A 13,966-nucleotide genomic window follows, 5' to 3' on the forward strand; every position below is an offset into this window, starting at 1 on the left:
GGAGGCACAAGAGACCTCGAATAGCTAAAGCAATCTTGTACATCAAAAACAAAGCCGGAGGCATCACAATACCAGATTTTAGGACATACTACAGGGCAGTTGTAATCAAAACAGCATGGTACTGGTACAGAAACAGATGGATAGACCAATGGAACAGAATTGAAACACCAGAAATCAATCCAAACATCTACAGCCAACTTATATTTGATCAAGGATCTAAAACTAATTCCTGGAGCAAGGACAGTCTATTCAATAAATGGTGCTGGGAAAACTGGATTTCCACGTGCAGAAGCATGAAGCAAGACCCCTACCTTACACCTTACACAAAAATCCACTCAACGTGGATTAAAGACCTAAATCTACGTCCTGACACCATTAAGTTATTAGAGAACATTGGAGAAACCCTTCAAGATATTGGCACAGGCAAAGAATTTCTGGAAAAGACCCGGGAGGCACAGACAGTCAAAGCCAAAATCAACTATTGGGATTGCATCAAATTGAGAAGTTTCTGTACTGCAAAAGAAACAGTCAGGAGAGTGAAGAGACAACCAACAGAATGGGAAAAAATATTTGCAAACTATGCAACAGATAAAGGGTTAATAACCAGAATCTACAAAGAGATCAAGAAACTCCACATAAACAAAACCAACAACCCACTTAACAGATGGGCCAAGGACTTCAACAGACATTTTTCAAAAGAGGAAATCCAAATGGCCAACAGACACATGAAAAAATGTTCAAGGTCACTAGCAATCAGGGAAATGCAAATCAAAAGCACAATGAGGTTTCACCTCACCCCGGTTAGAATGGCTCACATACAGAAATCTACCAACAACAGATGCTGGCGAGGATGTGGGGAAAAAGGGACACTAACCCACTGTTGGTGGGAATGCAAACTGGTCAAGCCACTATGGAAATCAGTCTGTAGATTCCTCAGAAACCTGAATATAACCCTACAGTTCGACCCAGCCATCCCACTCCTTGGAATTTACCCAAAGGAGTTTAAATTGATAAAGAAACAAGCGGTCTGCACCCTAATGTTTATTGCAGCACAATTCACAATAGCCAAGACCTGGAACCAACCTAAATGCCCATCAATGGTAGACTGGATAAAGAAATTATGGGATATGTACTCGTTAGAATACTATACCGCAGTAAGAAACAATGAAATCCAGTCATTTGCAACAAAATGGAGGAATCTGGAACACATCATGCTGAGTGAAGTAAGCCAGTCCCAAAGGGACAAATACCATATGTTCTCCCTGATCGGTGACAACTGACTGAACACCAAAAAGGAAACCTCCTGAAGTGAAATGGACATTATGAGAAATGGTGACTTGATCAGCATAGCCCTGACTGCTAATGGACAACTTAATACATTATCCCTCATAGTATTTTTTTTTGTCTGTTCTACTTAATATGACTGGTTTAATTCTGTAATTATCACACAGTTATTCTTAAGTGTTGAAAATTAACTGAAATGTGATCCCTGTTAATCATAAAAGTGGGAATAAGAGAGGGAAGAGATGTATAATTTGGGGCATGCTCGGGCTGACTTGCCCCAATTGGTAGAGTTGGAAACATACCAGGGGATTCCAATTCAATCCCATCAAGGTGGCATGTGCCAATGCCATCTCACTATTCCAAGTGATCAATTTCAGGTCACAATTGATCATAATGAAAGGACTAAGAGTCAAAGGGAGCACATAAACAAGTCTAGTATCTGCTAACACTAACCGATAGAATAAATAAAGGGGAGAGTGATCCAACATGGGAAGTGAGATACTCAGCAGACTCATAGAATGGCAGATGTCCTAAATAGCACTCTGGCCTCAGAATCAGCCCTAAAGGCACTCGGATCTGCCTGAAAAGCCCATGAGAGTACTTCAGGCATGGAAAGCCAAGACACTCTGGCAAAAAGATCTCTGTGAGTGAGATCCCAGTGGAAAGAACAGGTCTTCAAAGAGGGAGGTGCCTTTCTCTGAAGGGAGGAGAGAACCTCCACTTTGACTATGACCTTGTCTAAACAAGATAAGAATCGGAGAACTCAGAGGGCTTCCATAGCCTTGGAAACTCATGACTGGTGCATAGGGAGATTATTGATGCCATAAACAGGAGTGTCAATTTGTAAAGTCAACAACAGGAGTCACTGTGCACTTACTCCTCATGTAGGATCTCTGTCCTTAATGTGCTGTACACTGAGGCTTAATGCTGTAACGAGTACTCAAACAGTATATTTCACTTTGTGTTTCTATGGGGGTGCAAACGATTGAAATCTTTACTTAATGTACACTAAACTGATCTTCTGTAAAAAAAAGAAAAAAAAAAAAAAAGAAAGAAATTATCAATTCCCAACTTGACTCTCACTGGGATTAAACATGACAATAGGTCTGATCTGATTTCATCATCATTTAAAAGAATCATCTATTATTTTTCACTTTATGTTTCTGTGTGGGAACAAACTGTTGAAATCCTTACTTAAGGTATACTAAGCTGATCTTCTGTATATTAAGATAATCGAAAATGAATCTTGATGTGAATGGAAGGGGAGAGGGAGTGGGAAAGGGGAGGGTTGTGGGTGGGAGGGACGGTATGGGGGAGAAAGCCATTGTAACCCATGAGTCGTACTTTGGAAATTTATATTCATTAAATAAAAGATTAAAAAAAAAAAAGAAAATATGGTGTATGTGTGTACACACACATATACACATGATGGAATATTACTCAGTCATAAAAAGAAATGAAATCTTGACATTTGCAACAAAATGGATGCAAGTGAATATTATGCCAAATGAAATAAGACATACCCAAAAGGAAAAAAATCTGGTAGTTAAATATATACAGGTATACTACTATAGTTATAATGATCTGTTATTATTTTAAAATTTACTACATATGAATGAAATGGACATCTCATTTCATTATTGTTTATAATGCTTGCCTATATTCCTGGTCAACTATGGTCATAACTTTTTACTTGTTGAATTCTTTACTTAGTGGAACACTAAGCCTTTGACTATAACATAAATTAAAATTAAAAATGTTATCTCCAACAATAAGAAAAAAGAAAGACAGGAAAGAGGAAGGAAGGGAAAAAAGGAGGAAGGGAAGTATCATATTCTTAGAATTGTATCTAGGAACTACATTTAATGTGTTCTCACATTAACACAAAATTGATGAGAATTGTGTTATAATTATCATGCAATTGCTGTGACCCGAAGAATCTAATATATTAATAAATTTCTTTTAACAAAAAGAATTCTCTAGGGAAACTCAAAGCAACAAGGGAGAAAAACGAAGAAACTAGAGGAAATTTTGGCCTATGACAACCACAGCTATAGTGAACAGTAAATACAATCTAACACTGAGCCAATAAACATAAAACTTAATTATTTTTACGAAATATACTGTGTCAGGCTTTCAAATATAATATAAGGCATGCCACTATGCTTTGGCTTACATAAAGCATCCCACTCCCAACTAGCTCAAGAGGTTAAACCCCTAATAACCAAAAAAAAGTTTGAGGAGATAAAGCATCAAACCAAACAAAATTAATTTGGTTCAGATATTTGGGAATTTTCCAACTACAAAGTTAAAATAACTATAATTAATACACTAAGAAAATTTTCTCTAATGGAAAACAGAGAATATGAATGAGTAGATGGGTAATGTAAGCAGAAGGACACAGGTTTTAAGTAAGAAGCAAAAGAGGGGCCGGCGCTGTAGCACAGCGGGCTAGGGCCCTGGCCTGGAGTGCCAACATCCCGTATGGGCACCAGTTCTGGTCCCAGCTGCTCCTCTTCCGATCCGGCTCTCTGCTAGGGCCTGGGATAGCAGTGGAAGATAGCCCAAGTCCTTGGGCCCCAGAACCCACATGGGAGACCTGGAGGAGGCTCCTGGCTCCTGGCTTCAGATCGACTCAGCTCCAGCTGTTGTGGCCATCTGGGGAGTGAACCAGCGATGGAAGACCTCTCTCTCTGTCTCTCCTCTCTCTCTAACTCTGTCTTTCAAATAAATAAAATAAATCTTTTAAAAAAAGAAGCAAAAGAAAATGAAATAACATGAGATCAGTGAGGTATTCTTTTTAAAAAATTAAAAAGATGAAATCAATAGATCTAAAAATTTTTATTTTCACAAAGGGTTAAAAAATTTCATCAGCCCCCAGAAAGAATGATCAAAGGAAAAATCAGTATCAGCAAAATCAGCAATGTAAAGGAAATCTTCATATCATGGAGACATTATATAATCATATAGCAAAAATCATGCTAATAAACTTGGTATTGCACAAAATGGATAAGTTCCAAGAAAACCAAAGCTTACGATATCAAGAAAACAGGAATCTCAATTGCACTCCATCTCACAAAATATTGCCTCTGTATTATAAATGCATTATATGCCTTGATGCCTGAAATCCTGAACTTTCCATATGAGAATGAAATAACAAAAAGTAAAATCACTTCGCATGTTTTATATAGCCCTTGTAAACATTACACCACAATGATAGGGCCATTATAAGAGTGTGTAAATCTGACTTTCAAATAAATAAATAAATCTTTAAAAAAAAACTAAAAATGAGAAGAAAAAATTAGCCAGAAAAAGTTAAAAAAAAGATGGCTGTTTTAAAAAAATTAAAACAGCAGAAATAAAGCAGTAACCTTCCAATAGTGAAATTAAAATAAATAAATAAATAAAAACAAAATTCTTTACCCACCAATATTGTCTTTGAAAACAGAGTGAATTAAGACACAGCCATGTTAACCTGACATAGTTTGTCCTTGTCCAAGCAGTAAGATACATTGCTATATGAAGGCTACTTTTTGGTATTTTTTTTAAAAACTAAGTCCCTGAAGTAAAAATGGTAAAAAGTATTTTAGACATAAACTATATAATTTGAGAAATATATAATTGAGAAATAGTAGGTTAAGCCACTACCTGAAATGCCACCATCCTATATGAGCCCCAGTTGCTCCACTTCTGATCCAAGTCCCTGCTAATGTGCCTGGGAAGGCAATACTTGCATCCCTGACACCCAAGAGGGAGAATGAGATGGCTCCTGGCTCCTGCCTTTGGCCTGACCCAGCCCTCGCCCTATGGGAGTAAATCAGTAGATGGGAGATCTTTCTCTCTCACTCTTAAAAATACATAATTTTTTTTTGACAGGCAGAGTGGACAGTGAGAGAGAGAGAGACAGAGAGAAAGGTCTTCCTTTTGCCATTGGTTCACCCTCCAGTGGCCGCTGCGGCTGGTGCACCGCGCTGATCCAAAGCCAGGAGCCAGGTGCTAACGTGCCTGGCTAACCTGCCTGAGAAAGCAGTGGAAGATGGCCCAAGTACTTGGGACCCCGCCAACTACCTGGGAAACTGGACCAGTACAGGCCCAGCCTCGGCCACTGCAGCCTTTTGGGAAGGTTTCTCTGGGTCTCTCCCTCTCCCTGTCACTGAGCTTCTCAAAAAAAAAAAAAATTAAAAAGATAAATTATCTGAACCAACTTAAATTTTTAAATAATATGTGAATAAAACATTTTACGAAAGTGAAAAAGGTAAAGAGACAAAAACGGGTTCATCTTATGGTAAGGTTTCATAAAATGGCACTATTTTAACTGTGAATGGACAAAGATAAGCAAATAACTCATACACTCATCACTAAAGTAACCAGTAAACATCAGATAATCCATAAGAAACCTTATACTTACTACTGCAGTACACACACACAAACATCTTCTTTATTATACTCTATATTTGTTCTCTCTCCATTGTATTGTACCTCAGTAATGAATCTATGTGTGTCTAGCACATGTAGTAAACTCAAGAATCATCTAGACAATAATTTTTAAAAACGGGGTGGACATTTAGCCTAGCACTTAAGTTCCATACCTGAGTACCTGGGTTCAGTAATGGGCTCCAGTTCCTGACTCCAGCTTCCTGCCAGTGAAAACTCCAGGAGGCAGTAATGATGGCTCAAATAACTGGGTTCCAGACACCTATGTAGGGGACAGTTCCTGGCTCCCAGTTTCAGTCTGGTCCAACCCTGGCTATTGCAGGCATTTGGGGAATGACTCATCATCAGATGGGATCACCATCTCTCCCCCACTTCTCTTTTTCTTCTTCTTCGCTCCCCCAACCTCCCTCTGTCTCTCAAATAAAAAAAATAGATTGTTATACACGAAGTAAATGATGACAGAAAAGATTAAATCCTAAGGAAGATTATTTTCCTTAAAAATGTTTTAGTTAAATTGATATGAATGTTGGACTAATTGGCTATAGGAGGAAAAACCACCAAAACTAATGCATTTCAAAAAATACTGTATTTTGAGCTACCTGTTTCTATTAATGGTACAACAGTCATTTCAGTTAAACTATCCTTCTTAGAAACAACAGGAGCCGGCACCATGGCTCAATAGACTAATCCTCCACCTTGCAGTGCCGGCACACCGGGTTCTAGTCCCGGTCGGGGCGCTGGATTCTGTCCCGGTTGCCCCTCTTCCAGGCCAGCTCTCTGCTGTGGCCAGGGAGTGCAGTGGAGGATGGCCCAAGTGCTTGGGCCCTGCATCCGCATGGGAGACCAGGAGAAGCACCGGCTCCTGGCTTCGGATCAGCACAATGCGCCAGCCGCAGCAGCCATTGTTGGGTGAACCCACGGCAAAAGGAAAACCTTTCTCTCTGTCTCTCTTTCTCTCTGTCCACTCTGCCTGTCCAAAAAAAAAAAAAAAAAAGAAACAACAGGAAAGGTCCAAGATATTAAACATACCAAGGTGCTTCAAAAAATAATGGAAAACTAAATTGAAAAATGTTTGGAATAAAAATTTTTGAAATACACGTATATTTTTCATAATACTCATTTTTCATGACTGATGACTCCTCATATTCATGGATTTAAAACTATTGTATGCCTTTTTGTGCCAAATGAAAGAAGTTTTAATTCCATTTTCCATGAACTTTTTGGAGTACTCTAGTATTGTCCTGTTGCATCAAACACAAGGAAGCATGCATTTGGAGAGACTGGGTCTCAGAAGAGCTCAGGTGGTAAAATCCAAATTTGGTATCCCCTTTCCCTGCAAGCCTTTTTCTGACTCAAAAATGATTAAGAACTCAATATGCTTAGTGAAAAGTTAACAGCTGAGAAGCTAAAGCAGCTGATCAGGGATTCCAGCAGTCTGACCAACTCATGGGACACAGTTTGAATTTAGGGACCACCCTGGTAGAGAAGATAAAACAACCCAGAGGTGAACCAGACATCCTCAGGGAACTATACTCTGTCAATAAGAACCCAATACAGAAAACTATTTGCAAAATCTGAGACCCAGCTTCAAAATACTCAATCAACCATGGACTATAAATGAGATAAACTCCACTCTCCCTTAAGTTCCACCCAGAAAACAAAGAAAACAAAAGAAACAAAAGAAAGGTATGATACCTAGAACCTCCAATTACTGCTACAATTGTTCACATCTAAATCCCAACAAGCAATCAAAAATGTCCATGGAAAATATTAATGAAAAGGAAAGGATTAGCATCAGACCTGTGTGTGTTCGGTATGTACTGGGATGCCTAGGACAGAAAAAGCAATAACTTGATTACCGCATTCAATTTAGAGTGATGGTGAGATATTACTCACCAATTAGGAAGTTAAAGTTAAAAATATTGACCTTATCAATTTCTGACAAGGATATAGAGCAATTGTGCTGCTCATAAACAGCTAGTAGGTGTAAACCATATAGTCACATTATAAAATACATTTGCATTTTCTAAAATATTTTAACCAAATACATATCATGTGACCCAACCCATTCCATTCCTTCATGCTTATCTTTGAATAAAGAAAGTACATATGAACACAAAGAACTGTTTAAAAATACTCATGACATGGAAAATGGGAAAAGAATTAGGCAGGACCAGACAGGAGGAAATCTGAGGGTGTGCGTGAAACATGGGTGATTATGTATATTGTCTTCATTGTAATGGTTTCACAAGGTACAGGTACCTCAAAATTTATTTTAAAGTGTAGTTAATTATATCTAAATAAAGATGTCAAAATTGTCACATCTACTAAAATATGTGTCCAAATAAACATTTCAGCATGAAAATCTAAAGAAAAACTAGTAATTTAAGATCTAGTAATCTGCTTGAAAATACTAGAACAAGAAAGTCAATTTAAATTAAACACATCTAAGTAAAAGGGTAAGATTAGGATTAGCTAATAAAACTCAGGGGAAATAACAAAGCCAAAATTGACAAATCCCAAAGTTGGTTTTGTTTTCATTTTTTGTTTCTGTATTTGTTTTGAAAAGATTAAAAAAAAAAAACTAAAACTTCTTACACTATACAGCAAGACACACATTATCAACTCCAGAAATGTAAAGTGGATCATTATTATAGATACTTACACAATATTTGAATTTACCCAAAATAATGAAATTCCAGAAAAATACTACTTAATAAAATAATATACAGAACATTTCAATTATCCTGTACACATTGAGTTTATAATGAAAAACCATTCCTACAAATAGCTTCCACAGCCTAATACCTGATTTTTCAAACTTTCTAATAAGTTTCCAAAACAAATAATGCCAATCATGCATAACCTCTTGTACAAGATAAAAATAAAAATACTGCACAAGGGTTGAGTAAGATTCCTATCAACTTCACACTAAACTGATAACCATATTATAATAAAGGAAAATCAATTGCTATTATACATTATGACAAAATGAGAAAAAAATCCTTGTTTGACAAACGGAATCCAAAACCACTTCCAATTATAACACTCTATAAACAAATGGGATTCAATCCAAGAACGGGTTATTATTGGTTTAACATACTGAAAGCCAAACTCTTTAACAAAACAGAAGACACAAAACATGTCATTATTACAACAAATACAGAGAAACCATGTGGCAAGTTAGACATCTAGTTATGGTTTAAAAAAAACAGAAAAATATAACAAATATCACAATTAGTAATGCAATATTGAAACCCTCACTCACATCAGAACTCAGACCAAGAAGCCTACTATTACCATTTCTAGTTAACATTTTATGGAGAGCAAAGCCAGGGCAATAAAGCAAGAAAAAGAAAAGAAAAATTGCATAATAAGAAAGAAAGAAAACAAGCACACTTTTAGTCATAGATTTTTGTGCTTTATTTTTCTGGAATATCTAAAAGCAACCAACAGGTAATAAATTAGAATTAATAAATATATTTGATAAGATTCCTGGATTCTATATAGTTAAATCTAAACCCATTTTTCTGATAGTAACAACTCTCAAACATTTTATATATATAAGAAACTGCATGAAAACCCTACACAAAAAGGTTGTAGCTTTAAATCTTTTTTCCATATATTAATTAGACAAATACTTAGACTTTAAACCTGGTAGCTGTTTTTTCCTGTTGTCTTTGCAACAGAGGCCTATGGATGTTAGATAAATTCTAGCTTATACCTGTCATTTAATCCTAGTAGAGCAATGAAAGATCATTCTTTGTGACAATTTTTCTTAAGATCTCCATTTGAATGATTTCACTAATTAAATGTCACCTTATAAATATTTCATAATTAAATTACTTTTCCAAATAAATGTTCTCTACTTATTATTTCCTACCTCACAATGCTCTAATTCTGGATTTAAGCATGACTTCATATTTATACTGTACTATATTAAAAACATAAAAGATTATCCAAAAGAATAATTTGTAATGTGCTGTCATGTGGCTATTTTGTTTTCCATTATTAATTAGATATGTACTGGCCGGCGCCATGGCTCACTAGGCTAATCCTCCGCCTAGCGGCGCCGGCACACCGGGTTCTAGTCCCGGTTGGGGTGCCGGATTCTGTCCCGGTTGCCCCTCTTCCAGGCCAGCCCTCTGCTGTGGCCAGGGAGTGCAGTGGAGGATGGCCCAGGTGCTTGGGCCCTGCGCCCCATGGGAGACCAGGAAAAGCACCTGGCTCCTGGCTCCTGCCATCGGATCAGCGCGGTGCGCCGGCCGCAGCGCGCTGGCCGCGGCGGCCGTTGGAGGGTGAACCAACGGCAAAGGAAGACCTTTCTCTCTGTCTCTCTCTCTCACTGTCCACTCTGCCTGTCAAAAAAAAAAAAAAAAAAAAAAAAATTAGATATGTACTCAACATAGAACTTCAAAAATGCAGATGAATACCCTTTCACAGAAAAATCGTGATTAGCATGAATGTGTAATCTAACAAAAATATAAATATGACTATATCAATACACACAAATATAATGTACTTGTGCACACATGGATATATATGAATAAATATAATTTACTTGCATTTTTATTAACAATGTCTTAGAAATATTGTGAAATTATTAAAGATCTATTTAAGTGTAAAATCTGCAAGGTATTTACAGTACAAACATAGCATATTCTGTTAAAAATAGCTGTTTTGCCTTTTTGTATTCATACTTTTATGAACACGTTTACCAAGTTCTATTGGGTACAGTCATATAAGGCAATTACTGTATAAAAGGCCAGTTAAATTTAAAATGCTGTTAAAAAAACTTTTCAAAAATAATACAGTGTTACACTCCCTCTAGTCTACAATCTGTTATCAATGAATAAAGTATGCTATCTTATTTCATGTCTACTAAGTATTAAGGATTTTATATGAATTGTCAATAAATATTTATTATTGTGGATATTATATATGCATTTTAACTATACTTTGAGTTAAAATTATATAATTTTTATTATTTGAATACCAAAATTATTATATAGTATGTATATATAAATACATGCATATGAGTATATATATTCATAAAGTCTGGGGGTATTTTAACTTATATTGTGTTTCTTATTACTGAATTTGTAATGCACTCTATTTATAAATTATTTCACAGGCAGAACACGTTTTCCAAAAGAAAATGTATATGTATATTATTGAAACACTAACTATAGAATATTTTATTATATATAACACAAATGGCACTTCATAATATTTAGCAAGTTTTTATCTTACAATTTCTCATGCTGTTCAACATTAGCATCAGATCAATAGTAACAATTAGTTTTGATACTTTGCTTGTTTATGTGCGTGAACTGTTTTAATGTGTATACATATAATCTACGCAGTTTTTAAAGCATTTTAATGAGAAATAAAAACGGATTTTTGGCAATTGTTATTGTTCATGCATAGTTTCAATCAAATAATCCTTTTATCTTTGTAAATGGTAAAACTTGAATTGCAAAATTTTAAAATATTTTTACTAGTAAGCTAAATATATATTTTTTAAATGTAGGTACACTTTATTTGCAATATAATCTTTTTTTTTTGACAGATAGAGTTATAGACAGTGAGAGAGAGAGACAGAGAGAAAGGTCTTCCTTCCATTGGTTTACCCCCCCACCCCCCAAATGGCTGCTACGGCTGGTGCTAAGCGGATCCGAAGCCAGGAGCCAGGTGCTTCCTCTTGGTCTCCCATGGGGTGCAGGGCCCAAGCACTTGGGCCATCCTCCTCTGCCCTCCCGGGCCACAGCAGAGATCTGGACTGGAAGAGGAGCAACTTGGACTAGAACCCAGTGCCCATATGGGATGCTAGCGCCGCAGGCAGAGGATTAGCCAAGTGAGCCATGGCGCCGGCCCCATAAGCTATATATTTCATATCTACATGAAACATAAAATATATTACTGCAGTATATAAAATCAAAACTGTGTGAGAAATAAAGTCACATTACCTGTGCTGGAACGATGTTTTCAACATGGCTGCCCATCTCAACGGAATCCATGAAGAACCAGAAATAATGGAGCAGTATATTTTCAGTTCTGAATTCAAAAAAATGAAACCGTCAACAGACATTCATATCTAACAAAATTTTCTTCCCACATCAAGAATGAAGTAAAACATATTCACATAAACAAACCTGAGCCATACTGAGCCAGTATTTCCATTGGTACCAGAAGTCCTTCTCCCTTCAAGGAAGTGATGGAAACTGAGAACCTGGGAAAAGCATTAAGTGTTCCAGGTCGCGAGGGCCAAGATGGTGTCCTCCAGCGGTGACAGTTAGTACTAGTGGTTGGCTGGAATTTCAGCTTTGGAATATAACGTAGCATCACAGTTGCTACATTGCTTTGGTTAACCAAAGTTACTAGGGTTGGCCTACAATCCAAGGCAGGTGACATAAACATCACCTCTGGATGTCAAAGAATACATGTATAGCCCAAGACAAAAACCCAAAGGATTGTAAATTGAATTTTTAAAAATCCAAAAAAATGAAAGGCAGAACAGAAAAGTAAAGATGATATAAAAAACAGAAAGCAATTTGAGGAGCTGGTGCTGCAGCATAGCGGGTAAATTTGCCACCTGCAGTGCTGACATCCCATATGGACACTGATTCAAGTCCCGGCTGCTCCACTTCCAATCCAGCTCTGCTATGGCCTGGGAAAGCAGTAGAAGATGGCCCAGGTCCTTGGGCCCCTGCACCCTCGTGGGAGACCCAGAAGAAGCTCCTGGCTTCGGATCGGCGCAGCTCCGGCTTTTGCGGCCAATTGGGGAGTGAACCAGCGGATGAAGGACCTTTCTCTCTCTCCCTCCCCCCACCCCGACCTCTCCTCTCTGTGTGTAACTCTGACTTTCAAATAAATAAATCTTTAAAAAAAAAAGGTTACCTTAATATTGTGACATAATATAAACCAAATTTGATCATTATTACAAAGCAATTACCCAAATGCTTTAGGATCAGTATATACTTAAAGAAACCATAACTCTTTTAAAACTCAGCTGTTTTTAAACAATCAGAACAGAGACATTAAGAGAACATATAGATTACTTCAACAGAATACAAAATCTGTCTCTTTGGTCATGCCAAGAATGAGAAATAGAACCTTAAATGTAAGAGTTAGCACATGGAATTATCCGATAACTCGGAACAATTTTAACAGAGTCAGAACTGGGGAAGAGAAAATAGCTTACTGGGGCTGGCTAGAAAACTGACAGTCACCAAAACAAAAACTATTAAAAGCAGGTGCTGCAATTTTTGTGGCTTTCTTTAAGAGATTTATTTATTTATTTGAAAGGCAGAGGCACAGGCTGGGGGGGTGGGGGGAGGCAGGTCTTTCGTCCACTGGCTCACTCACCCAGATGGCTGCAATGGCCGGAGCTGAGCTGATCCGAAGCCAGGAGCCAGGAACTTCTTCTGGGTCTCCCATATGGGTACAGGGGCCCAAGGACATGCGCCATCTTTCACTGCTTTCCCAGGCTACAGCAGAGAGCTGGATTGGACTGGAGCAGCTGGGACTGAACCGGCACCCATAAGGGATGCCGGCACTACAGGCAGCAGCTTTACCCACTATGCCACGGTGCCGGCCCCAAGTGCTACAGTTTTTAAGCAGATTTTTAAGACTATTTCAAAATATTTACTAAGATATATGCATTGCAAAAACCTCATTGCTTTAACAGAGGATCAGATTCTAGTTCTATGTCAAAGAAAAATAGACTAATGGCTTTTGTATCCATGCCTGTAGCCTAAGCTATATATCTGTCAGCATAGCACATGCAGGGAGTAATCATTTCCCTTACTGGTAGTGTGCTAGACTGGGCCTCTGTCTGGTCAAATATGTACTGTCGCTTTGTTCTTATACGTAAGGAAAAATAGTTGCCCTACGCCTCTTAACCTTGAGTCTTATCTGATGGGCCTGATTTCGACAATGAGCCTCCATGGCAGGAGCCTTAGCAGAGGTGTTTTTAAGCTAGAGTGCCAGCTCTGGTGACCACCTAGGTTGGTGACTAGGCAGGTGAGGTCACAAAGCAGAGTGGGGGAATATAATTCTCCCCAGTAAACTTCCTCTGAGGTTTATACTACATGGGAAGGACCAGACAGAAGTGACCCCAAAAAAGTGACTTGAGAAGGAAGATAGGGATACCAGAGGCATGCTGAGGCTGGTCTACACAAGTTCAGCTCACATGGGAAGCTGCCTCTAATGAAGTCTAGATCGAAAAGCAACCTGTCTGCAAACG

At 37.7% G+C, this 13,966-nt stretch overlaps 1 long non-coding RNA gene across 1 annotated transcript in view; it reads right to left on the minus strand.

Annotated features, from left to right (window-relative positions):
- Window positions 1-13,966, minus strand: part of LOC149119561 (uncharacterized) — a 32,009-nt gene that overhangs the window by 17,554 nt on the left and 489 nt on the right. The window contains exons 2-3 of the long non-coding RNA XR_016227784.1: window positions 11,874-11,950; window positions 11,688-11,775 (exon numbers count right to left, since the gene is read on the minus strand). This is a non-coding gene — a long non-coding RNA (uncharacterized LOC149119561). The remainder of the gene's footprint in view (window positions 1-11,687; window positions 11,776-11,873; window positions 11,951-13,966) is intronic.

This window comes from Oryctolagus cuniculus, chromosome X, assembly GCF_051225735.1.
Source record: "Oryctolagus cuniculus isolate XC-2025 breed Fujian yellow rabbit chromosome X, ASM5122573v1, whole genome shotgun sequence".
In the NCBI taxonomy this organism is placed as follows: domain Eukaryota; kingdom Metazoa; phylum Chordata; class Mammalia; order Lagomorpha; family Leporidae; genus Oryctolagus; species Oryctolagus cuniculus.